Raw genomic sequence first — 25535 nt, 5'->3', positions numbered from 1 at the left:
CGGGGGGGGGGGGGGGCAGAGGGAGAGCTGCAAGTTTCCTCTCCCTTCCAAACATAGACATACCCTTTTTCCTGGCAGTGATGTCTTCTGCTGCTAGTGGGAGCAAGGAGGTGGGAGCAGTGTCTGCACCTGTACCACCTCCACTAACACCAGTAATAACCACCAGCACTAGCATGACAGTTTCCACCCCAATTTCAGTTCCAAATGTGAGCCTTCTAGTGCCAGAGGAGAGCTGGATATGGAAGCAGAGGAGCTGAAGGCCATAGCTAAGGAAATTCTTGGGAAGGAGGGGGAATCTGAGTTTGTACTCCATACCCCTCAAAGTTCCCCTAGAGACAGATCTCTTCTGGAAGGCAGTTTGGAGGAGGTTGTGGGGACAGGTGGCTCAGCTCCTCCTGTTATTGTGCCTCTGCCTGGTGAGGAGGGGGATAAGGCAGGATTCCCACCTGCAACCCAGAAGCAGGTGGGTAGTGTAGTGTGGGATCATTTTGAGTTGGCAGATGATCTCCGGTATGATACCTGCCAACATTGCCAAAAGCAGATCAACTGGGGCAAGGAGGTGGAACATTTCACCACTATGGCAACGCTGCTGCATCTTAGGAGGCACCCCCTTGCCCTTGTTCCTCTTCAGCCTGGCACTAGTGGGATGGTGCCCAAAAAGAAGTCCCCCTCTTGCTCCAAAGCCCCCGTCCCCAAGAAGTAGAGGCAGGCCACCCTGGACCAGTGGGGAAAAGGCAGAGATGAAGTGGGGCACATTCTCAAGGTGAGCGAGGTCACCCAGAGCATTGGGGAGATGGTTGCTGTGGATGGCCAGTCCTTCTCCTTTGTTGAGTGTCTAGGGCTCAGGCACCTTATGGCACTCGTGGCTCCATCCTACCAAGTGCCGGCATGCACCACCTCCTTTAGCAAGATGGTGGTGCCCTCCCTGTATGAGGCATTCAGGGAGTACTTGAGGAAGGAGCTGTGGAAGGCAGGGCTGCAGATAGCTTTGCACTTCACCTCGGACATCAAGAGCAGCTGGGGTGGAGATCATGTCTACCTCTCCCTCACAGGGCAATGGTGCAATCAGTTAGTGCTTCGGTGGCCTCTCCTTCATGTGGAGGTGATAGATGAGTCCCAAACAACAAGGGAGATCATGATGGCCATGAACCACATGATGCAGGGGTGGCTCGTTGGGCAGGGTGAGCTCACCCACGGGTTCATGGTCACCGATAATGGGGCCAATATGGTGAAGGTGGTATGTGATGCCAACAAAGCATCCATTGTGTAGCACACAAATTCCACCTCATAGTCAGGGACGCCTTGGATGGGGACAGGGCTCCCGGTGATGGCGCTGTCACTAGCACTATCAGGCAGCTCATTTCAAAATGCAGGAAGGTGGTGGGCTACTTCCACTGGATCATCAAAGGGGGCAAGATGCTGTGGGACAAACAGGCAGAACTGAGCATCCCACAGCACAAAATCATGCAGGATGTGGAGACTTAGTGGAACTCCACATATCTGATGCTCAAAAGGCTGGTTGAGCAATAGAAGGTCATCCATGAGATGGCCTTGCTCAGGGAGATTAGGATCAGCGGCCTCCTTAACAAAATGGAGTGGGATACCATCTCCTAGATCTTGGTGGTCCTCAAGCCATTCCTCAAGGCCGCTGAGAGCCTCAGCACTGGTGATGCCCTCCTTAGCCAGGTGATCCCCATAGTGAAGGAGCTTGAGAATCAAATGGAGAAGTTCCAGGGGATCAGTGTTCCTGGCTGGGGCAGGCCACTTTCACCAGAGGCACAGGCCCTGATGAAGCGGCTAAAGGAGGGCATCAAAAAACTGTTGGATCTGTTGTGGTCTAGTACGGTCCATGTGCTGGCAGGCATGTGCAACCTGAGGATGAAGGGGAGCATCTGCAGCAGCAAAACCCTCAATCACTGGATGGAGGTGCTGGTGAACAGAGGCAGGGAGGCAAAAGGACAGAGGCAGGGGGACGTGGAAGAGGGGAATCCACTTTCCCATGCCAGCACCCCAAGCACCAGCCAATCTACTCCACCACAGCCACTGCCAATTTGGGCCAAGGGCATGGCTTCAGTGTTGGGGTCCAGAGGCACCAGACCCTACCTGTTGGCTTAGAAACAGTATTTAAAGGTCTGTTTTTTGGGAATTGGCTTATAGGTATAGATATATGCATTATAAGGGTTCAAGATGGGCAACAGGGGTTAAATGGATTTCTAAAGAGCTTGGAACACACACACAGCTTCTCACGGCCCTGGAAACGGATGGACTATCTAGCACAACAAAGCCAATGGATGAATACAGCCTGAGAATTGAGGGGGGCATACCATAACACAAGATCACAGCCTTCAAGGCAGACAGGTTGTCTAACACAAGGACACACAACCTGGGAACTGAGGAATTATGTCCTATACTGCCCCGTAACATGCGATAAGTGACTCCAGCTACAAGGCCCCAGAGTGGCAGGAGGGGGCTGAGTCCTGGTTTTGGGGGAACAGACCAAATTAGGAGAGGCCCACAAGGCTACGTGGATGTGTGACCACAGAGAGACAACCAACCAGAGATAGCCATGGATGAAGAGTCATCAGGAATCATCAAGGGGGAAGGAGAATACAAAAGCAGAAACTTGAGATTAACAGAGTCCGTCCCTGTCCCCCTTTCTCTTCCTTGAGAGGGGTCCCCATCCCCATCCACTAGGAAGGGTCCCCGAGGCCACCATGGATCAAGGGCATACCAACAGCCTGTCTCATGCACCCTACTGGAGGGGGGCTTTGGACCTCAGCATCCCACCTCCAGACTGCTGACACCTAAGAGAAAGAGCCTCAGAATGGAGCCTGCAGCCTGACCAGTTGTACTTTGACTCTGATGACAGCCCTAGGATTGGTAGATATAGAATTGTTTGATTGTTTATATTGTTGCTGTTTTGTTATCACGTGGTATCAATAAACTCACCTATTATCAACTGGCAGGTGTTGTGGTTGGTCTGAGGGTTGTGTTTGCCTGGAACAAAAGTATAGGGGCTAGGTCCAAATCCAATGCCAACACCACCATCCAGCAAGTAGTGCAGAGGCCTTGGTGTCTACCTATCTTGGTGAGGAAGTGGAGCCACTACACTGCGACCCCTTGGCCTATTGGGCAACCTGCAGCCAGGTGTGGCAGGATCAGGCCACGGTTGCCCGGGAACACCTTTCTGTCCGCTAACCAGTGTTCCAAGCAAGAGGGTGTTCAGCATTGCTGGCGATGTTGTGACATCTCATGGCACCTACTTGAATCCTGGTTTGGTGGAGCAGCTGGTGTTCCTAAAGGTGAACCACCTGCTGCTGGGTTTCCCCAAACTCCACATGCCGATAGAGTGAGTACCACGCTCCTCACTCTGCACCTATTTGCTTTTTTTATTTGCTTTCAGAACCATTTAATGCCTCGATCTCAGAGCTGGAGGAGGTAGTATACTTTATCACCAGCCAGCAGGGGAAAAACGCATCCCTGTTAAGCTCCCATGCCAGGATGAACTTGGAGGTATGGGATGGGGCTATGGGGAAGGAGGAGACCCCAGGTCCTGGGCATGATCTAAATTGCAAACTGACAGGCTAGGGAGGCCTAGTGGGACTGCTGGTGGCACGGCATCCCCAGGAAATGCCAGGACCATGAACCTCCCTGGTGAAAGGCGGGTAGAGGTGCCTGATAACCTCCAGCTACCACATGCATGCATAGTCCTGTCTGGGGAAAGCCCAGACCTGTAAGATCTTTGAGAGGCCTGAGGCTTATTGGTTGCAGTGGAATTGTGAGGGCGAGAGCAGGCAGACAGCTCGGATCTGACCTGAGGTACCTTCAACTGGTCTGTGCTGGGGCCAGGACCCAAAGCAGGGTTGAAGGGCCAAGGGCCCACTGCGAGGAATGACCAGAGCAAGAGACTTGGGATTCTGACTGGCCTGAAGGTGGGGCCAGGGCCTAAGGAGGAGCTAAAGGTTCCAGAGAGGGGACCACAGCTAGAGCGGGTGAAGGATGCAATCTGTGAGGCATGGGCCACAGTGTAGGGAAGGTACGGAGCTGTGGAATGAATGTCACCCCTAGATATCAGGGGCCTAAATGGGCAGCCTCCCGCCCAGGTAACATCTCAATCAGTTTTCCATCAAGGTGTGGTAGACAAAAGAGGGGTGGGCGGTTGGCTCAAAACAGGTGGGCAGACCGAGATCTAACTGGCACCGGGAAGGCCCCCTGTTACAGGCTGCATTCATCCCGCTCTGCCTTAACACACACAAGGCAGACAAGGTTCTTTGGGTCAATCTGATATCTTTTATTAGACCAACAAAATAGTTGGAGAAGTATATCTTAGCAAGCTTTCGGGTTTAAAAACCCTTCATCAGGCTGAGGAAGCTGTTGCCCCAGGATTCCTTTTACCAGAGACCCCCCAAGGATTGACACAGCCCCTTGTCTAATTTGGTATCAAGTGAACTTTTAACAGTAACCCCTAGGCTTATTATTCTTCCTTACAATATGACCTGGCAAGTGGTTTCTTCAGACATTACAGCAGTGATCTTCAGTGGTACCAGCCTCAGATCCTATGTTGGGGGGGTGGGATGTTAGTTTTTGGATTCCTTGTTCAAACAAGAAGTCCAAGGCCGCTCCTGCCTCCCCAGGGTGGCAACACAGAACACACATGTTCCTTTGTTTGTCCATCACTTTTGTAACTTCTCTCATCCCAAATTGTCCAATCCTGTGGCTGTGTGCCAAGCATTCCTTATATGGTGCGCTGTGGCAGGGCACTGGTAGTACCTGCCACTTTGAGGGTTGAGTCAAGCAGCCAGCAGGTGCTTGATTGTGGCAGCCATTTTAAAACACTGGCTGCCTATATAACCACAGCAGTTTGGTGCTGGTAGCTAGGCAGGAACATCACCTAGCTGAACTGCTGCATGGAACATCTTGTAGGTAGGAGCTGGAGACTCTTCGTCCTGGGCATGACCTAAAACTGCACCCTGCCAGGGAAGAGTGGACTGGTGGGGCTCCTGGTGGTGCGGGAGTTCCAGGAAATGCCAGGCCAGTTACCTCCCTGGTGAAAGGTGAGGACGGGCACCTTAACTCCAGCCCCCATCTTTGGGTGGGCTTTGGAGGCAGCTGGGAAAGTAGTGGGGGCCAGGTATAGGTGACTGAGACCAGCAGGGTCCAGCAGGGGCAGTATGGAGAGCACTAGGAGGCCCCACACAGAGTAGGGCTGAAGTGCAAGTAGGCCTGAAGGGCTGCACGTGTGAGGGGGCTGAGTAGGGTTGAAGTCAGAGTAGGCCTAAAGGACAGCACAAGGGTCAGACCCATGAGAAGTTGTGCCCAGTGAAAGGCTTGGGGCAGAATTAGCCCAGGGTTTGGTATAAGGTCGGACTATGTAGAATAGGGGAACTCACAGGAATCAAAGGTCCTGTGTGGTGAGGCCAGTATGGGAGTAGTGAAGCCTAATGGCCCAAGAGGGGCCGCTCAAGGAGAAGCAGGGCAGTGGAGTGTGGCCTGGTAACGGGCAGCATGCCAGAGGCCCCAGTGAGAGAGGGGCAAAGTGGAAGAGGCCTCCTATGAGAGGGGAGGTGGTATGAATGTGAGTGTGTGTGGAGCCCAGCTTTGGACTCAGTTTGCTCTGGTCTCAGACCGGGAGTAATATTAACCTGAATGCCATCTGCGAGGCATGGGCTGTGGGGTAGAGAGGTTTGGAGCTTCAGATAGCACCCCCTGGCATCGGGCCATGTAATGGGCGGTCTCCCGTATTTACCATCTGTTTGTAGGAACAGCAAAGTCATGGCAGGTGAGAGCAGGTGGACTGCCCTGTAGAGACAGGTGGGCAGGCCGACATGAGACCCAGCCTCAGGAGAGTGCCCCTTGTCACATGCACCAGTCCCCTGGCACTGTGCCAGCTACATTCCTTATAGGGAAACTGCTGTCCCTTGCTTGGCCAGTGCCCTCAGTTCAATTTTGTTACTTAGTTCTGGGAAGGCCTGGTCTATAGCTAAAAGCCTTAGCATAACTCGGTTTGCCCGCTACAGAAGCATCTGCAGTTGGTGTGTGCTGTTCCTGGATGGAATGAATGAAGCCAGAGGCTGGTATGCATGCAAGAAAGCCAGTCAGTGAAAATGTAAATTAAGGAGTCAGGGGGTGAGAGACAGGTTGGGAGGGGCTGGGAGGGAAGAGGGATGTAGCAGGTAAAAGTGGAGAGGTACCTGGGGTGTCATATATCAGGCAGAGTATAGCGTGGCATAAATCCAATGTCTATATTGAGTCCATGAGTTTTTGTATCTAGGAGGTTGATGAAGTGAAGTTCATAGGCTCGTCTGTGAAAAGTGTTTTGTAAATTTCCTTTGAGTATCAGGACTGAGAGATTGAAGAGAGAGTGGTTTTCTTGTGAGAAATGTGTCCCCACTGGTAATTGGGTGTTCAGGTCTTTAATAGATGTCCGGTGCACATTCATTCTGGTGTGCAGTTGTTGTTTTGTCTCTTCTACGTATTTTCCATCAGGGCATTTGGTGCACTGGATGAGATATATAACATTTCTGGAGGTGCAGCTGTAAGATCCAGGAATGGAGATGGTTCTGTTGTGGGGTGTAGTAATTGTGGAGGTACTGGAGATATATTGGCAGGTTTTGCATTTCTTGTCATGTCATGGCATGGTCTGGATCCATTCAGTGTGTTTTGGGCTGTAGGAAGTTTGCCTTTGGTGGTGAGGTTAGAGAGGTTCAGTGCTTGTTTGAATTTACAAAACACTTTTCACAGATGAGCCTATGAACTTCACCTCATCAACTTCCTAGATACAAAAACTTAAGGACTCAATATAGGCATTGGAATTCTGACACACTACAACCTGCCTGACATCTGGCTCCCTGTATCAGGGCACTAAGGTGCCTGCTATTTGTAGAGCCAGAGTAACTTACACAGGTGCTGGTTGCTAGGTTAACTGGAGGGAGCTAGTGACTCACACCTGCCTGGTCAGCTGACCAGAAGGGCAGGGCCTGGCTCCTATATAAAACACAGGCCGGAGGCCAGGAGGCAGTTCCCTGCTGGCAGCCAAGGGGGAAGGAGTCCTGCTGGAATGAGCCAAAGAGAAGGGGCCAGACTGCAGGTATGGCCTGAGATTTTGGGACAGCTAAAGCAACTTGGGTGTGGCGAGATGAGGTTGGAGCCAGATGGCTTAGATTTTATGTTATAGCACAGGGGCTTGTGTTTTGTTTTGCTGTTTGTTACTGGTGGCTTGGGAGAGGCTATATGGGGATGGAGGAGACCTCAGAAGGGGACTCACAGTAGTCTGGGGGCCCCAGCGCCAGCGAGGGTGCGGCATTCAGGGTGCACTGACCCCAGCCCTAGAGAGGGGGCAGCATTGAAAAGCCCCAGAGAGAGGTGGCAGCGTTGAGAAGCCCCAGGGAGGGCGCAGTGCCAGACAGGGCTGTGGAAAGCCTGAGCGCCAGTGAAGGCATAGAGTGAGGCAGGGCCGCGGAGGGCCCAGTGAGGACAAGGGGGTCAGATTACAACAAGGCCCGGAGAACAATGGCGGTACCATCGGCGAGGCATGGGCTACAGTGTAGGGGAGGAAACGGAGCCGCAGATAGTGCCCCTTGGCATCGGGGCAGTAAAAGGGCAACCTCCTGCTAATTAACATCAATTAATCAATTAACAACAAGACATGGCAGGCGAGAAGGTGGGCGGTTGGCCCAGAAACAGGTGTGCGGGCCACGTTTAGATTGGCCCAGAGCAGGCACCTGTTACACTCCCCAAGTATCTCTCCATTTTTACCTGCTACATCCCGCTTCCCCTCATCCCGCCAGCCTGTCTGTCATCCCCTGACACCTCAATTTACATTTTCACTGACTGGCTTTCTTGCATGCATACCAGCCTCTGGCTTCTTTACTATTCATTCCATCCAGGAAGAACACACACACCAACTGGAGATGCTTCCTCAGCCTGATGTAGGGTTTTTAAACCCGAAGCTTGCTAAGATATATTTCTCCAATTATTCAGTTGGTCTAATAAAAGATATCATATTGACCCAAAGAACCTTGTCTGCCTATGTCCTTAGACCAACACAACTACAACCTATACCCCTTAACACACACAGGATACAAGTGTTGCTTTCAACAGTTTGAGGTGAACTTTCACAGAAACCCCTGCACCTATCTCCTTGAAAGTTGGCAGGCTTCATGCCCTCAGAAGGGGCTACTATCCCTGCTGCATTCTTCTCACTCTGCCGTAACACACACAAGTGATATGAGTTTTGCTTTCAGAAACTTGAGGTGCATTTTCATAGAAACCCCTGCACCTATCTCCTTGAAGCTTGGCAGGGCTACCATCCCTGCTGTTTTCATCCAAATTTGCAAGAAAATGACAAAATTATAGGTATTTTAGTGATGGCCAAATTACTGAATCAGTGCCAAATCTTTGAATCCAATTTGGCCAAATTGAATCAGGACAGTGACTTGAATCACCAAATCAAATCACTGTCCCTCTTGTCACAACCAAATTAAGTAGTGCCCATGTCTCAAGCAAGTAAAACCATTCAAAACAGTTTTATTTTACACTAGGTTAACTAAGGGTTAACAAAAGTTTTTACCAGTAACCGCTTTTTTTCTGCGCATGCCAAAGAAATTTATAACTGCGACACCAACATAAAATAGAACTTAGCCTTCTGTGCTGTACATAAATCATTATAATCGGTCAAAGAAAACAAGGAATAACCCGGTGATAAGACCCTAGCGAAGACCGCTAGATAATTGGCGATTCTAATTACATTTATGACGTGGCGAAAAGCAATTGGCTATTACACAAATAAAACTCGTCTTCACTTCCGTGAAGAACGGGAGACCTCTGCACACACACCTAAAAAACCTCTGAACGTATGTGTGAGAGTAACTGACAAATTGATCACTTGTCAGTTTCCCCCGTCTCGACCCAATTCTCAGACGTAAATCAACGACCTGCTGGCCCGACCATTTCTCTGCGCGACCACCAAACTCTTATGCAGACCGACCTACGACCTACGAACCTTAAGCTATAACTAACCAAGTATCTCTGACCTCCGTCCTTCACCACCTTGATGGCGTGAGTAAATAATCTTGCTTTGCAACCGATAAGCGTCCGCCTAATTAATTCCACTCCAAGCATCACAAGTACCCGCCTGACGGCCTTCTAAGGCCCCAGACCCTTATCTGCCCGGGTGGGAGTCAGGGAGAGCTGCTGGCCGGCTGCCCTGGATCCCGACACCTCTGAATTGGCTGAATCTGAATTGAATACTTGCTGCTTCACACAAGCCTACTAGTCATCAGTGTAGCAGGGCATTGTGGTCCTCCTGCCACTTTAAGGAGACAAGCTGCCTGAGAGGCAGCTTCCAGGTGGCTGGTGGCTTATTGGAGGCTCACCTGACAAGAGGGCCAGGCTGGGGCTAGATAATCCCCCCATGCCTAAGCGGGTCAGGTAGTCTAGCTCTGAGAGCCCAAGGAGAGGAGTTCTCTGCAGTAGGGCAGAAGTGCTTCTAGAGGACCAAGGAAGGTAGTAGAAACAACCCTGCAGGCCTGGGAACAAAAGAATATTACCCAGGGCAGAGAAGGAAGGGTTTATGAGGCAAGGGGCCTTTGCTTTATGTTGATACCATTGTTTGAGTTTCAAGACTTGAACCCTACTGGAGATGGGCTAAAGGCCTACAGAGGGTTCTCCAGTCCAGAGAAGGGGCTGAGCAGGGATGCAGAGAGCCCACCAGCCAAGAAAAGGGGCGACTGGGGTACAGTGAGCCCACAAGCCCAGGCAGGGGCTGAGCAAAGGAACAGAGCCAATGGGTCCAGGTAGGGGCTGAGCAAGGAAACAAAGGGCTCAAGTGAGGGGCCAGTCCAAGGGGCCAGGGGTCCAAGGGCCCAGAAAGAGAGGGTGGAGAGATCCAGGGGGCTGAGAGTCCTGAGAAGGGCTACAGAGAAGGATCATCAGAAGGGCTAACACCCACAAACCTTGGGGCATAGTGTAGGGGAGGAATGGAGCTACAAAATTTTCCCTCTAAGGCTTCATGTTTCATGCACCCTTCATGGGCATAGACAGGCTGAGAGGGCCTATTTATCATAAGGGCTGGATCAAGACTTGTGGGGTCTGGGAGGGACCTGTTCATTAGCTGGTTGGACTCAGGCTCACTCTAAGGCCTGTGGGCAGCCGCTCTTACTTAATCTCAGTAACAACAAAGCATAGCACACAAGCAATCAAGGGAAGGCTACATTACAGATGGAGCTGGGCAGGAGCCACTCAGCCACCAGGGAGCATCATGACCACCCCCTCGGCTTGAACCTGGAACAATCAGACAGTTTTTCCCTTCTGTTCCAGGTTCCCCTTGTACCTAGAAAACTCTTAACACAGTTTCTCTTTAGAGGAAATACAATACAGAGGACCTGGAGTACAGGCAGGATTAGGATGCCCCCTAGGGTTTGCAGTGGCCACCCTCAGGGCCCATCCTATCACTCCATTTAAAATATATCAGTTCCAGTCCAGTGTTTTGAGCATGCACCAGGTTATTATCCTTGCCCAGAAGTCCAGCAGAGCAAGACTGGCCATGGCTACCCTCTCCTTTGATCTCCCATTGTGGCTGGTGCACTGCACCAGCTGCAAACAATTGCTCTCAGCTGCCACAGTTCTTGTATTGCTGGGAAAGCCAATGCCTCCCTGTGCTTTGGATCTACTTCTGTTTACCAGAACCTGCTTATTGAATCCAGTACAGAAAATCAGCCTGAGCTTGCCACAGCATGCAGGGCCCCAGACTCTCTTGGCAACAGGAAAGAATCCTGAGAAGGGACTTCATGTCATGTTTTACAGTTCACACAGAGCTAAACATATTTAAGGGGTGGAGGTATGAATTTACCTCTTTCACCCTTACAACCAAAGCAAGGAGCAGAGGAGAGCAGTGCTCAGAGAACTGGCAGTGGAAGGGAATTGAGACCCAGAAGGGAGGCACTGGATTGGGGAGAGAGAAAGAAGGGAGTTGAGGGGATGGGTGCAGCTGAGGAGACAGTAGGCGAACTAGTGAAGTAGTGTTTGGTATGCTGGGGGGCCTTAGAGGGGGGTCAGTGCTGAGGTGATGCTGTGGGGGAGTGCTCAGAGATCTGGAGGAGGAGGGGACTGTTAGTGGGAATTTCCCCATTGGGAATACTGAAGGGGCTGGCAGAGTGGTTTAAAAACTCATGATGGGGACAAGGTGATTAGGAGTTGGGTAGGGTCATCTGGGAAAAGAAGTAACTAGGAGAGATGATGGAGTGAAAGGGAAGAGCAAGAACCATTTTATAGCACTATGGTCCCATCTCTTTGACATCCTCTCCTCCACCCCACCCTAACTCTGAGACATAGCCATCAAGCTCCCACAGTGCATTGGCCCACCAGCCTTCTCCCTTGAAGCTGAAATCCTCTCCATGCCCAGGAGAACATCCCCTTTGCCTCCAGAATCAGAACCAACTCCTTCTTATCTCAGCCACTGGAGAGTCCCCAGCTGGCAGTGGGGCTTGGTGTGCACAGTACTGTATCTGCCAGAAGCTGCATGTTCACCCCTGTAGAACTGTGCACACCTTTGGAGTGCTTGGCACATGTTGACAGCCCAACTCACCGGTTATGAAACCCCAGTGACCTACTTTACACTCCCTGCTTTGTTCTTAATTCCTAGATATGGCTGCTTTCCAGATTTTACCCATCAGGGCAAATTAATTGGAGTAGATCCTAATTTGCTCTCTGCTGTTCTTTGGGCAGAAGATTAAATGCTTTGCAGACATTATCTTCCCCTCTCTTTTCTAAGGGACAAACCTGAATTATATATTAAAAAAGGATAAAAGAAGGGAGAGTTAAAAGGAGATGATGCATCAATTCACATTTTGTAATCGCAGGGGGAAATGCAGGGTGATTCCATTGTTGGAAGGTTGGAAACCAGATGGTGAGACTATTCTGGGCAGCTGTGTGTCAGAGGCGGCCACACGTGGAACAGAGATGTGAGAGCCATCCATCACAGCCACCACTGCCCTTCCCATCTTACTTTGTTGATATTTCATCCTTTTATTTGCCCAGTAAATTTCCTGCTGCTGAGAGGTGCCGGGCGGGGAGACTTGGAGAGGAAGTCCCTCTTCATCCACACAACTGGCACATCATAAAGAGTGGCAAGGCAAGTTTCCTTGATGCAACTCCTGCAGACATATGTCGCTTCTCTCCTAAGGGCACCCCATCAGTGTTAACCTCTTAGTTCCCTAATGGAAACAGAGGCAGAATGGTTCAGGCCATTGTACAGAAAGATAATGATAAACATGGAACTGAACTCATGAATTCTGAACTCTTAAGCCCATGCACTGCATACTAGACTAGATGACAGGATTTCAGTACTTCTCAGACTGTTAATATCACTGTGGTAAGCATATAAACTTGCTATGTATCTGATGGGAGAAACTGCTCTTGTGAAGCTATCAATGTTGGCTCACCACAATGCAGCCTGATGCCATTTTGTCCAAAGATATTTACATTATAGGACAACTGCATCTAGCCTGCTTGCTTCCCTCACACAAAAAAAAGATTTTGTGACACATGTTAGTGAGTTGGCAATGTAGAACAGCTCCTGTACCATTCTTACTGAAATAGTAGAACAGCTCCTGTACCATTCTTACTGACCAATGGTAAAAAGGAGCTGTCACTGCTAACCTGGGAAGAAGCTGACCCACTGACCTGCAGAGGAATGTCTCTGTAGGCCATTGTGCTTCCCCTAAGCCATACAGGTTTCATCTTTGATCTGTGCTTTTGCTTGCTCCCAGAACATGCATTTCTATTAGGCAGGACTCCCAGCACTGTGTTCTCTGCAACATCTTACAGTGATGTTATACATCAGAACCAGATTCTATTCCACTTATTGGGTGTCTAAGTGGACTTAGGCACCTAAGTGCTATTTTACTCTGTTTGTGTACTGAAAATCCATGAAAGCATCTACTTTTGTAACATACTGTTAACTTACCCTTACAGCTGAGTCACAAAAAAGCACTGGAGTAGGAGATACCCACTTTTTATGATAGCTGTTATGTTATGTTTTCCCCTTTTATGTTTTTCAGGAACTCACAGGAATTTTTTTCAGGAATTCACATTTAGGCACTGTGAGAATGTGCATCTTTCTGCCTCCCCTTGCCGCATTGGAATTATCTTGACCTTTGGATCATCCTCCCCACTTACCTGCCATACCTTGATGGTATAATGATGTTTGGGAGGATGGATGGTCCAAATAGCAGAAGTCAGTTTCCAGGGATGCTGGTCTTCTGCAGGGCTCCACCTCCCCTACACCCTTCTTCTGGTCACTATTCTTCAGTGATCTGGAGTGTGAGACATCTAGTAAAGTCTATTCCTGAACTCAGCCTAGTTATTTACTCCACAGCTTCCTGGCATTAGTTTCCTCTGGTCGAATCCCTCCTTGTTTTAACTAATTGGGTTATGCTTCACTTGTCTTCTCCTCTCTCTCTCTCCCTTTGTTGTAGTTTTTGCCTCTTCCTTGAGTTTTTTCCTGGATCAATTCATTTCATGCTTCAGGATCTCTTCCAGCCTTGCTTCAGGCCCAGTAGACCAAATCATTTAAATACCCTGATGCAGGGTGTAGGACCATGTTAACCATAAATTAAACACAAAACGGCATCCATCTTCCCCAGCTGCCCCTCATTTACCCAGAGATGCTAAACCAAAAGGGATGGATTCTTTTTCTTTGTCACTGTTATTCCTAATCCCTGAATACAGAAAAAAAGAGTTTTGATCACATTGGCTTCCCTCAGAGCTCAGATGCTCTGTTAGGCTACCATCATCCGGTTTAAGTCCTGCTTATGTTTTCCCTGGTGGGCCATGCAAATCTCTCCTTGCCCTGGCCATCTACATTCTTCTTTAGGTCCCTCTCCACTCGGTGGGTCCATCCTTTTCCTCTTCCCAGTCAGTGTTGACTAACTGTTCCCCACGGTATTCCCCCACTTGTCCCATGGACTTGTTGGGACAACCCATACTACCCCACCACCCGTGGTTATTTATCTCTCTGGGCATACAGGGAGTGATCCTTGCTCATAGCTCATCTGTGTCACAAAGCTTCACAAGGGTTCAGCTGGCTGGGCTCAGCTCCACTAGTCTCTCTCTGTTCTGGTCATGCTGTGCAGTGTCTGCTCCTGGACATGCTGAACACCATGCATTTTTTGGCATCTCCCTTTAAGCTGCTTGGTCTTCTTCCCAGGCCAAATCAGTGCAGGAACCCTGGGGCATGTGTTCTCCAGCCCCCAGTGCCTGCCCATCTCCCTGTCCTCACCTGGACCTTTTTCTCCAGCACATGGGGTGCACGCTACTTGCCTGGACCCAACTGGGTAAGTCTCCCACTGGCGCAGCAGGCACTGTGGGGGTATAGCAGGGACTTGGCCCCAGCTCTTGCTATAGGCACTTAAGTCCATTTATGCACCTAACAGGGGAATAGGTTCTGGTCATCAGCGCACCATGTAATAGGAAATTTCCTTCCCTCTGGCACTGGAGGGAGGTAGTAAGGAGTGTTAAGCCCACAGAGTATTCAGACAGGTATTTTTTCTGGTTTTCTAGGCTGTGAAATGATGATTTCCAAACTGGCTACTATTTCTATCCATGCCATGAGGAAGTGTTGAAGCCTATCAGTGAGGTAGGAATAAGAGTTCTTTCTAGTGAGGGTCACTGAAAACTCCAGAAGGTCAGAGTTATCAAGTGTGTGGTCATGCAGGGGTTTCTGCTGTGCTAAAATGTCAGACCTTAAGTGAAAAACACAGAAAAGCTGCCTAAATCCCCTCTGACCTGAACATAAGCAGGAAATGGCTGATCCAGAGTCACCTTAGCCACACGCTACAAATCCCAGTCCTTCAAAACTGGCACCCAGTAATACCATAATAAGCTCAGCTTCTGGAATATGTCCCCGCTCAGGCATGTGTCAAGTTGGATTTCCTTTTTTAAGTCAATTTAATTGAATATCAATCCATCCCTGTTGGCTTTTACCCAGGTTTGCAGGCGGTGACCTTGATTTAACTCATTACAGGGTCATTTCCCCACATTTTTGCCTGCCTATGCAACCAGCTGGCATTGTATGGCAGTAACATTGGATTCCCATCCCAGCCTGGTGAGATATATGTCAGCTAATGGGACACAGTGGAGCAGAATATCCTCTTTGACCGCTTTGCACTACTTCACATGGGGCACTGTAAAAAAAAAAAAGTACTGAACCCTTTTGACTCACTTAATTGCATGAGTTGGATAGAAGTAGGGAAGGAGCAGAGAGGGTTTTGGACCATTTCTGCAGCTGCCCAATGTTTTTTCAGACCATCTCTGCAGTTGCCCAGTGTTTTCTGGAGTTCCTTACTATCCTACATAGGTTTTACCAACTGAATCACCTGATTGTTGTCTGCTGTCTTCCACCTCTGCCACAGTAAGGTCCATTGCTCAGTCATGCCCTATGGTATTACAGGAGTTCCTCCTACTTTTCTATCACACTGTGTTCCTCTCCCCAGCTTATACCTGTACCAGACCATTTCTGGAGATCTGCTACTTCTCCTTGTGTTCCTTCTTCATCTGTGTGGGCCCTCTGCTCACCAACTACCATCAGTACTGCTCCTCTACCTCCCCATCTCCATACTGTGCTTCTGAACTCAGATTTGCACTATAGTTTCCTGAGCTCTTTTGTATCCCCAGTCTCATGATGGTTTAGAATGATGATCCTGCAGGTCCACCAACTCAGATTGCATGTGCTTTGCTCCTTTGGCTTGGCCCTTTCTACAGCATTGCAGTAGACCTGTGATAACTCACAATGTTATGAGCTTCTTGATTGCCAGAATGAGATAGAGCTAGTCTTATTACTTAGAAAAAGTCTTCCATACAGGGGTCTACCAAGTGCCTTGGAAATGGGATCCTATGCTTTGGGATACAGACTGAAAGGCTGTCTGCTGTCACTGCTGCAAGGTTTTGAATCTTCTTTAATTACATGGTGAGGATGCAGTTTGTTAGGCTGGTGCTTTTATTTTCTACCACTTGTGATTCCTAGCAAGGACTTGCTAATACCAAAGATATCACTCTCTGGCAAAGTAAAAGGAGTCATGCAGACAAGTGCTGCACACTGTTACAGCTAAAGACATTAAAAACCTCTCTATCATCTACTTAAACGTTGCTGTGTCACCAGCTCTCAATGACTCATTCAAGTAGAACATATAGGGGGACAACTAATTTCCCTCTTGTTGCAGTAGCTGAATACAGGTGTCACAAGCTGTGCTAGAATGGTATGTCAGTGCAATGACAATCCTGCCTTGGGAGTTCTCAGAAAGGAATTTCTCACAGTGAGCTAACACCACAGGTAGCCCAAGGCATGTAGAATGGAGAACCCCTTACTTGGGTGATCTGCCCTTGGGAATTTTCAGCTGACCTGCCAGCTTCATGTAGAGGGTTATAAAAGTCTCTGAAATAATTTTATTAGCCCTGCAGAGCCAACAAGACTGCAACAGGGAGGAGGACCACATACTCAGAGCCATGGTGTTAACAAAACTCAGAATGCAGCTGAGATTATGGGTGATAGAAGGAGCCCAATTTGAGTTTCAGGCCTCAGGATGAGTCTGAAGGTCGAAAGTTGGTCCAACACCCTTTTAAGTTGTAAAGAGATGATGTTGGATGTGGTATTAGCGGGAAGCAAACAAAGTGTTTTACAATCACTCTTCAAAGCAGAATAACATTTCATGGTTCACCTGAAAGTTACAAATGACTCATGGCAGCCTGCCTCCCAGATGCAGCAAACTTTGGTTCTGTGACTCACATCAGCTTTCAATCCAATTCTGGGTCCCTACTGCAACCAGCCGTGACCAGGCTATTCCAAACACCACCTTTCTTCATATCATTTTTCACATTATTTCCCCTCATTGGGGACAGTACAGCTTCTGACAGCCTCCCACTCATGAGTGTTAGAACCACCATATTGTCTATGGAAGGCCCATAACTGTAAAACTCATTGCTTGCCAAAATTAGCCAGAATCAAATCTTGCAGCTTTCAGTTCCCTTGTAAGATTTTTCATTTCTATGAGTTTTTCTGGCAGTGAGTTGAGGAACCCAGATTAAATTACTTCAGGGAAGCACCTGTGTCTTCCTGCTCATCTGTACTGTGCTAAGTGCAACATGGTCCTGAACCCATGAGCCTTTGTGCACTACCACATCAATTATACAGTAAGGAGACATCTGGACTGAGCGTCTCAGAAGCAAGTGGTTTTGATTGAAGAGGAAGAGAGACTTTGGCTCATCTCCTGGAAGTTGCTGATGCTTCTCCACTCTTGTGTTGGTGCTTTCAGACACTTACAAATGCTGTCAGCTAACAGGCACAGGACACATTCTGAAGCCCTTCATCAGAATTTGTTAATTCTTTTTCTGGTAAAATTCTCACTGGGTCTCACTTGGAAAGGGACTGAGCTAACATATGCTGACCTCAGTGTGTGATAGATGGACCCCAAGCAGAGTCTTCAGGATTTAGCTCAATTAGTTAGGTATGAAAATGCTTTGGTTGTACAGATTTGAATGTATTATTATGTATAGAATTGGAGGGGTTTGAGGGGCTGCCTTTTTCATTTAGATTGGGGATTTCACCTCTTGTAGTCCTTCTGGAGTCAGCCACTGTGCTATTCTGGTGGAGAAGGCATGCCCAATGGCTGTCTTCAGATACACCCCATCCTCTTGAGGCTCTGTCAATCATACTCTCTCCTCAGTGCAGCATCTACTTTCCTGTACAGTAGCTGCTGCTCCTGCATCATCCCACATACTGCAGGGCCTGGTCTTGTGCCTAATGTTCTGGAACCTACAAAAGAAAAGGCCATTCTTGACCTAGTCCTGAGTACTGCACAGGATTTGGTGCAAAGGATAATTGTTACTGAGCTGCTTTGCAATAGTGACCACAATGCAATTGGGCTTAACATCTATGTAGGAGGGGAGACTAGAAGAAAATCTACCACAGTGGCCTTTAACTTTAAAAATGAAGGCTACACCAAAATGAAGAAGTTAATTAGAAAGAAGTTAAAAGGGGTCTCTAAGGAGGTGAAGAACTTGCAAGCAGCATGGAAACTGTGCAAGAACACCATATGGGAAGCACAGAGCAAGTACATGCTGCAAAGCAAAAAGAATGGAAAGTGGACTAAAAGAAATCCAGCATGGTTGAATGGCAGAGTTGTGGAGGCAATAAGGAAAAAGTCTTCTTTCAACAAGTGGGAGTCAAAACCTAATGAGGAGTGGAAAAGAAAAGCATAAACTTTGGCAAATCAAACCTAAAACCATAATAAGACAAGCTAAGAAAGAATTTGAGGAAAAACTTGTTGAGACAAAAGGTAACCACAACATTTTCTTTAAGTGCATCAAAAGCTGAAGACCTGCCAGAGAGTCAGTTAAGCCTTTAGATGATTAGGGGTGCTAAAGGACAGCAGAGCCACTACTAAGAAATTAAATGCATTCTTTGCATGTCTTCACTGTAGAAGATATTACGAAGAGTCCCTCACCAGATCTACTCCTCTCTAGGGACAAGTCAGTGGAGCCAATCCAAATTGATGTGCCGATAGATGATGCCACAGAGGAAACTGATAAATTAAACAGTAGCATATCACCGGGACCTGATGGCATTCACTCTTGGATCCCGAAGGAGCTCGGATTGGAAATTGCTGAACTCCTAAGGGTAGCATGAAACCTACTGCTAAAAACAGTCTTGGTACTAAAGGCTGGAGGGTGGCCAATGTGACTCCCATTTTTAAAAAAAGCTGTAGAAGAGACACAGGGAACTACAGGCCAGCGAGCCTAACTTCTGTTCCTGGAAAACAGATAGAAACAATAAAAACAAAGAATTGTTCAGCACATGGATGAACATGACTTGCTGGGGAAGAATCAACATGGCTTTGTCAGAGGGAAACCATGCCTCACCAACCTACTAGAGTTCTTTGAGGGTGTCAATAAGCAGGTGGATTAGGGTAATCCAGTTGACATACCTGTTGTATATTTGAACTTCCAAAAAGCCTTTGACAAGGTACCTCATCAGAGGCTTTTAATGAAGTTAGGTAGTCATGGGATAACAGGGAACGTGTGTTTGTGAATTAGAAATTGGTTTAAGAGATGGAAAATAAAAAGCGGGTATACATGGCCCATTTTTGGGATGGAAAGAAGTAAACAGTGGGGGTCACAGGGATCTACTGGGACCAGCATTGTTTAAAATATCAATAATGATCTAGAAAAGGGGGTGAGTAGCAAGGTGGCCAAATTTACAGATGACAAAATTATTTAGTGGTAAAGGTTAGACTGCAAGGAACTACAGAAGGATATGGCACGACTGAGCAAACGGACAACTAAATGGCAGATAAATTTCAACGTAGGCAAGTGTAAAGTAATGCACACAGGCAAAAATAATCTACTCATACCTATACTATGACAGTCTCTACATCAGCTGTTTCCACATAGGAAAGAGATCTGGGAATCATTGTGGACAGAGTGCTAAAAAAATCAGCTTAGCAGCTGTCAAAAAGGCAAACAAAATGCTAGGGATTAAGAAGGGAAATGTAAACAAAACAAAGTACGATTATGCCCGTTTATGCCCATGGTGCATCCACACTTTGAATACTGTGCTCAGTGTGGTCTCCACACCTCAAAAAGGATATAGAAGGTACAGAGAAGGGCTAAGTAGTGGTATGGAGTAGCATTCATATGAGGAGAAGATAAAGAGGCTAGGCCTACTTGGTTTAGAAGAGATACTTGAGCCGGGGACATAACACATCCTGAGGGGGTACAAAATACGAAGTGGTGAAGAGGAGGTAAATACAGATTTACTATTTACGGTCTCTCACAATACAAAAACTAGGGATTACAAAATGAAATGTGTAGGTAGCAAGTTTAATACCAACAAAAGGAAGTTCTTTCTTGAATGGTGTGAAATTGAAGTGTGGAACTCATTGCCACAAGACATTATGGAAGCTCACAGTTTAACCAGATTCAAAAAGGGATTGGAGGAATTCTTGGAGAAAAGGTGCATTAGTAGCTATTGAGCATGGAAATTAGGGGTACAGCTTCTGAATCAGTACTTCCTAGATCTTAAATACTGGAGCTTGCAATTGAGAAACAGTGGAAAAAAAACCCCTTGGTCATATCCTGTTCATTCTACTTTCCAACATATACTCTCTGCCACTGGGTGACACAGGATACTAGGCAAGGCACACCTATGGTCAGATTTAGTAATGGCAGTTGTTCTTAACGCACAGGAGTATGAATTCTGGTGCTCCAGTCGTCCCACCCATTGTACCAACACAGCTTGCACGTTGATCTAATGTGTGATGGAAGGTGTTTGGATGTCACAATGATAAGAGCAGGGTAAGAAGAACAGAGAGCTCTATAGTCATTCATTCATCATCACATTCGCTTCAACATTGAGAGTGTTATATAAAAGACCTAAAATGTGACCTGAAAAAGGAAATACATTTTTATGCCTTTTTTTATAATAGAAAGAAATAATTAAACCAATTAAAAAACCCCAACTAAATAATTTCAATAAACCCTGTGGGTGAATGTCAGTAGTCAGTTTAGTTACCCAGCTCATCTGTGTACCTAGCTCGTACAGCTAAACTGATGTTTTAAATCCTATTCCTAGGAGTCTCCCTCCATTGGAGGATCTTGTTCAGTCACCTTTGCATGTGCGCCGAGCTCTTTCCAGCCTCAAAAGGCTTAACATGGCTGGAGACTTTCTATTACGTGTTTCTACATGGCTAGAAAAAAATGCAGCGAGATGTAGTTAGCTGTGTTAGTCTGAAGTCAGTCAGAAGGCAGGGTAGGTATGCATTTTTACAGACTGACAAAATAAGATATATAGACCTTTATATCTGTATCTACCAGATATACAGGTTGAAAACCCCTGGTCTAGAGGGAAGCGGAGAAAGGCTGGGTGTAGGCTAGTATGGCAGGCAAGGAGTGGCATAAGGTTGCAGGAGCCAGACAGGAGCAAGAAGCTGGGAAGGAAGCCGGAGCAAGAGGGGTTTCCTGGTTAAGTCTCACGGTTAACAAATAAACAAACAGAAATGCTTCCCTTTCTGCCCCCAACTGCCACGTAAGAGGCTTTGGGGTCCCGTTCCCTGTCAGAGAAAGACGGAGCGGGCCGAGCCTTACATGCGCTGACATCCTCGGCGGCCGCCTGTGACGGGACAAGCCGCCTGCAGGTCGTCGCCGCCGTGCGGTGCGGTGCGGTGCGGTGCGGTGCGGCCGCCACCAAGGAAGAAGCAACCCGCAACGCGGTTTCCGAGCAAGCCGCGCTGACCTTTCCCCTCCGCCCTCTGACCCCGCCCGTCCGGCTCCGCCAAACGCAGGCCGGAGTCTTGGCCCCGCCCCCAGCCTCCGCGGCGCGCAGAGGTGACGTCATGACGCGGGCGCCGGGCCGGGCTGGAGCTGAAGCAGCCTCGGGCTGAGGTGAGTGCGGGGCTGCCCGCCCGCAGGGGCAATCGCCCCGCCCCGCCCCGCCCCGCCCCTGGGCGCCCGCGGGGTGGGTGTGGGCACTGCCAGGCTTAGCGCCCTCCCCGACCGCCTCCCGAGCATCGGGCCCGGGCGGCAGCTCCTGGCCCCCCGGCCTGATCCCGCCCTCAGCCTCCGGGCGGCGGCAGCTTCGCGGGTTCAGGGGAACGGGCGGAGCGTGGGGTCCCCATCAGGAGTCCTCCCAGGAGGGCTTTGGGGGCAGCCTCCTGGGCTGCTGTAATGACCGCGGTAGGACAGGGCCCTCCATCGGGCTGCCCGAGATCCTTCCCAGGGGTCATGGGGCCTCGCACCAACTGCGCCGTGAGGTGTGCGGACATGCTTCACAAGATAAACCCGGAGATCACCCATAGGGATTCCTGCCGTTCAAACCATTCTGACCTGCCGCGGTGTCTTGGAGGTCTCTGCAGCGGAAGAACGACACTTTTACTTCTCTGCAGTCAAAACCAGGAGAAAGCAAAGAGCCAGCATTTTCTAAGGGTGCCCTGAGTCTAAAAAGGATGAGAACCCGTCCTCTAGGTTAGGGTCAAGCCATGCTTCTGGTGGTTACTAAGTGGCTGTTTGGGGGTGATGAATGACACAAGCTAACACAAGCAAGAGTCAGAAGTTGAGTGGGGGAAAGCTGTACTGAAGTTCTTGATTTGTTGACACTGATTGGCAGCATAATTAACTCATCCAACCAGTGCAGCAGTAGCTTTGCAAATAGCTGTGTTTTAAAACCTGTGGTAGGCAAGGCAGAATGCAATAGAGAAGGGGAAAAAATGCTAAGGCATCCTGTCTTAGTCCTCTTCGTTCTCTGTCCTAAAGAGTCATGATTTGTGTGGGGTAGAAATGAGGTACGTCACAGCTCTTGCTACTCTAATGGGTCTTCTAATGGGTGTTTGTACAATTGGCCTATTTTACATAATGCATTAAATGAGGCGGAGGGGGGCGGAGAGTGGGAGAATGTTAGTGGGGAACTTGCAAATCCAGATGTAGCAACAATCGGCATTTGGGGTTTGGAGGTGGTTATATCAAAATGGGATACTTAACTGCATGCACAACTACTTTATTTCTTGTACGTTGTACTAAAGCATTTTTGTAGTCATTCATGTTTGGATTAGACCCGATACAGAAAAGCAAGCATAGAGATCCACCATAGAATGGCAGAATTTAAAACAAGGAGAAAAATGAATGGTGGCCAACACAGCACTTCCTAGTTCAATGGCTTCTTAGCACAATACTTAAGTGTTGTATTTTATTTATGATCTTTCAGAAAAGGAAGCTATGCGATTAGGGCTATAGATTCATAGATGTTAGGGTTGGAAGGGACCTCAATAGATCATCGAGTCCGACCCCCTGCATAGGCAGGAAAGAGTGCTGGGTTTAGATGACCCCAGCTAGATGCATATCTAACCTTGTCTTGAAGACCCCCAGGGTAGGGGAGAGCACCACCTCCCTTGGGACCCCGTTCCAGACTTTGGCCACTCTAACTGTGAAGAAGTTCTTCCTAATGTCCAATCTAAATCTGCTCTCTGCTAGCTTGTGGCCATTATTTCATGTAACCCGCAGGGGCGCCTATGCATTTAGGAACCAAGAATATTGGTCATAATTCCAGGAAATGGGATTATATTCTGGTAGATAATCATAGTAGTCTCTTCTGGTTTCAAAAATGAATAAATATGTCTAGTTAGTTTGTTCTCCTTCCACTGCCTTCCCCCTCTCTCCATCTTTCAAGTGTTGCAAACAGCTTTTCAGCCAGTGTGAATGGGGCTTGATTTCCCTTGTCAGCACAAGTGCATTGTCTAAAACTTTACTGCTGGAGATCCTCATTTCGTTTACTGCTTGTGAAAAGATACCCGATACATTTTTCAAGTTCTTCACAGAGCTCTAAATAGCATTTCTTTGGTTAGAGTCCCTGCAACTCTGTTCAAACAAACTTAACACATTAGTAAGTCTGTTGCAGTATATGGTAAATATACAGACATCTGGCAAGTCCTCTTTAGCTCACTACGAAACAGACCAAACAAGCAGGGCAGCTTGTCAAGAACAGGAGCACTCCCTGCCATCTAGCTTCCAGCTTATGCTGAACAATTTATTATTAAACATTGGCTAGAAAGGAAGCTAAATTTTGCTCACTGGAAAGCCAGTGGTGGCAGATAAGCAGTGCGGAAAATGTGTATGTAGCACAGAAGAACCAAGCAGCACACACTTTACCCCCTATTTTCAGGTTGTATGGGACTTAACTACTGAATTCTTAGGGAATTTATGCATGTGCTCTGGGTGTGTGGGTGGGTGCTTTAATTAGAGCGGCTCTGAGAGCTGCTCTAATTAAAACGTCTGGAGTGTCTCGTGTATCAGCATCCCCACATTGAAAAATGGTGGTGGGGGTGCTTTAACTAAAACTCATTGAATGAGCTTTAGTTAAAGCCCTCCCCCCGGCCTCCATTTTTCAGTGCAGGGATGCTAATGCATACAGGTAATTACCATGCTCCAGGAGTCTCAGTTAATTAAGTCTGCTCTGATGCAGTGTAATTACAGCATGTCGGAGCAGCCTTTTGATATGGGGATTTATGGTCTCTTGCATCATTTACCTCTGGTCTGCTTTGGGAGTATGCATGTTGGGACTGGGTTTGTACCTTATCTTGTATAGCACTTAAAATGTCCTGGAAGTGATTATTCATAAACACTAGACAGGGACAATAAAGTGCACCCCTGAGGTTGTGCTGGTAGGAAAATTATTCAGTAGTGAGATACTTCCACAAAGCTGTTCCCCCTCATTCCTGCTCACTAGGATCAGGACTTGGGTCATGAAAGGAGAATTCTTTGCTGTTGGGGTTCTTATGCATTCAAGTCCTGGTGTTTTCAAATTTAGTGGATCATTGAAAAGTATGTGTGGATTTAAATCACTCTTCTTTGATTGAAGCAGTCTCAGACCTAATTTTGGCAGAAGGGAGGGCAGGGTGGTACCTTAGAGACTAACCCTGCCTTGCCTTCTGCCTGACTTTAGACTAATGTTGCTAACTATGTCTGAGGAAAGAAGCCTGTAGATTTTAAAACATACAGTTTACCTCAGCTCTTGTTGGTTACAATTGTGGCTAATCATGTTGCCATCTCCCACTATTTGGATACTTGCTGAATGTGTCTTTCTTGCTGGGAGGACACTCCTTGCCAAAGCTCCCTAATTCCATAGTTCTTTCATTTGTCAGTGCATAAAGTTCCACAGAATTGTATCTGTGTAGTCTATTATTCAAACCTTGGAGTTGATGTGTCAGTGAAGCTTGGGCCTAGTGTAGTCATTGTAAGGCAGGGATTTCTTCTGCTTTCTAGACCAGCATTTCTCAACCTGTGGGTTGCAACTCAAAAGTGGGTTGCAAGAATGTATGAAAGGGTTGCAAACAAACTTTAAAAATGATAACAGACTTTAAAAATAGATTCTCCTTTAGAGGAGAAAACAGTGAGAAACGGGATTTTCCCTTGCAGGCTGGCAGAGTTCCAGCCTGAAAGGGGCTGCTTGGGGGGGCCCCCCATACCTGAAACACCTGCCCCACACTGGGGATCTGGGGGTGGGAGGTGGCAGGTTGGACATGAGGGGTACTGGGTTGGGACTGGCCATTGATGTTTACATATGCATCCTGGTACAAAAAAAGTTTGAGAACCACTGTTCTTAGACCATCCTCAAAACTGATTGTCACATTTAAACTTTTCTGTTTACATGGTTTTAATGACTGGGTCATTCTCATGTGCTTTGAAGCCACATTGCTCAGATGTGTACCTAATAATACCTGAGATTATTTAGACTCAAGTTTAGCCTTTTCACTTATTACATTCTTTGTTTATTTTTGGGAAACTCACTTTGGGCCTGTCTACATGTAAAGTTATTCCAAAGTGACTTCATTTATGACCAGGCTTATTTTGGAATAAGTGTGCTTTGTTCTGATTCAGGTCAGTCCACTTTGACAGGGGATTAAAATCAGAGTTTTAAAATGATTTTAATCAGCTAGCTGTTACAACTCAGGGGGAATAAGGCCCTTTTATTATGGAATAAATGTCTGCACATGTAG

At 47.8% G+C, this 25535-nt stretch overlaps 1 protein-coding gene and 1 long non-coding RNA gene across 4 annotated transcripts in view; one reads left to right on the top strand and one right to left on the bottom strand.

Annotated features, from left to right (window-relative positions):
* Positions 1 to 8509: 8509 nt before the first annotated feature.
* Positions 8510 to 21284, bottom strand: LOC109283534 (uncharacterized). The gene is made up of 2 exons (XR_002090735.2): positions 21136 to 21284; positions 8510 to 17806 (listed from the first exon to the last, which is right to left on the bottom strand). It is a non-coding gene; the product is annotated as an uncharacterized LOC109283534 (long non-coding RNA).
* A 75-nt stretch (positions 21285 to 21359) lies between these two features.
* The window catches only part of PSKH1 (protein serine kinase H1), an 86004-nt gene continuing 81828 nt past the window's right edge, over positions 21360 to 25535 (top strand). For 2 of the 3 annotated variants that reach the window (XM_006278090.4, XM_059713631.1), the window contains exon 1: positions 21360 to 21432. The gene's annotated coding sequence lies outside the window, so the exon portion shown is untranslated. The remainder of the gene's footprint in view (positions 21433 to 25535) is intronic. The other variant, XM_019488968.2, reaches the window with a different exon arrangement.

The sequence above is a fragment of the Alligator mississippiensis genome, chromosome 10 (genome assembly GCF_030867095.1).
Source record: "Alligator mississippiensis isolate rAllMis1 chromosome 10, rAllMis1, whole genome shotgun sequence".
Classification (NCBI taxonomy): Eukaryota; Metazoa; Chordata; order Crocodylia; family Alligatoridae; genus Alligator; species Alligator mississippiensis.
Note: the sequence above shows the minus strand (reverse complement) of the source record. Positions and strands in the feature narration are given on the sequence as shown.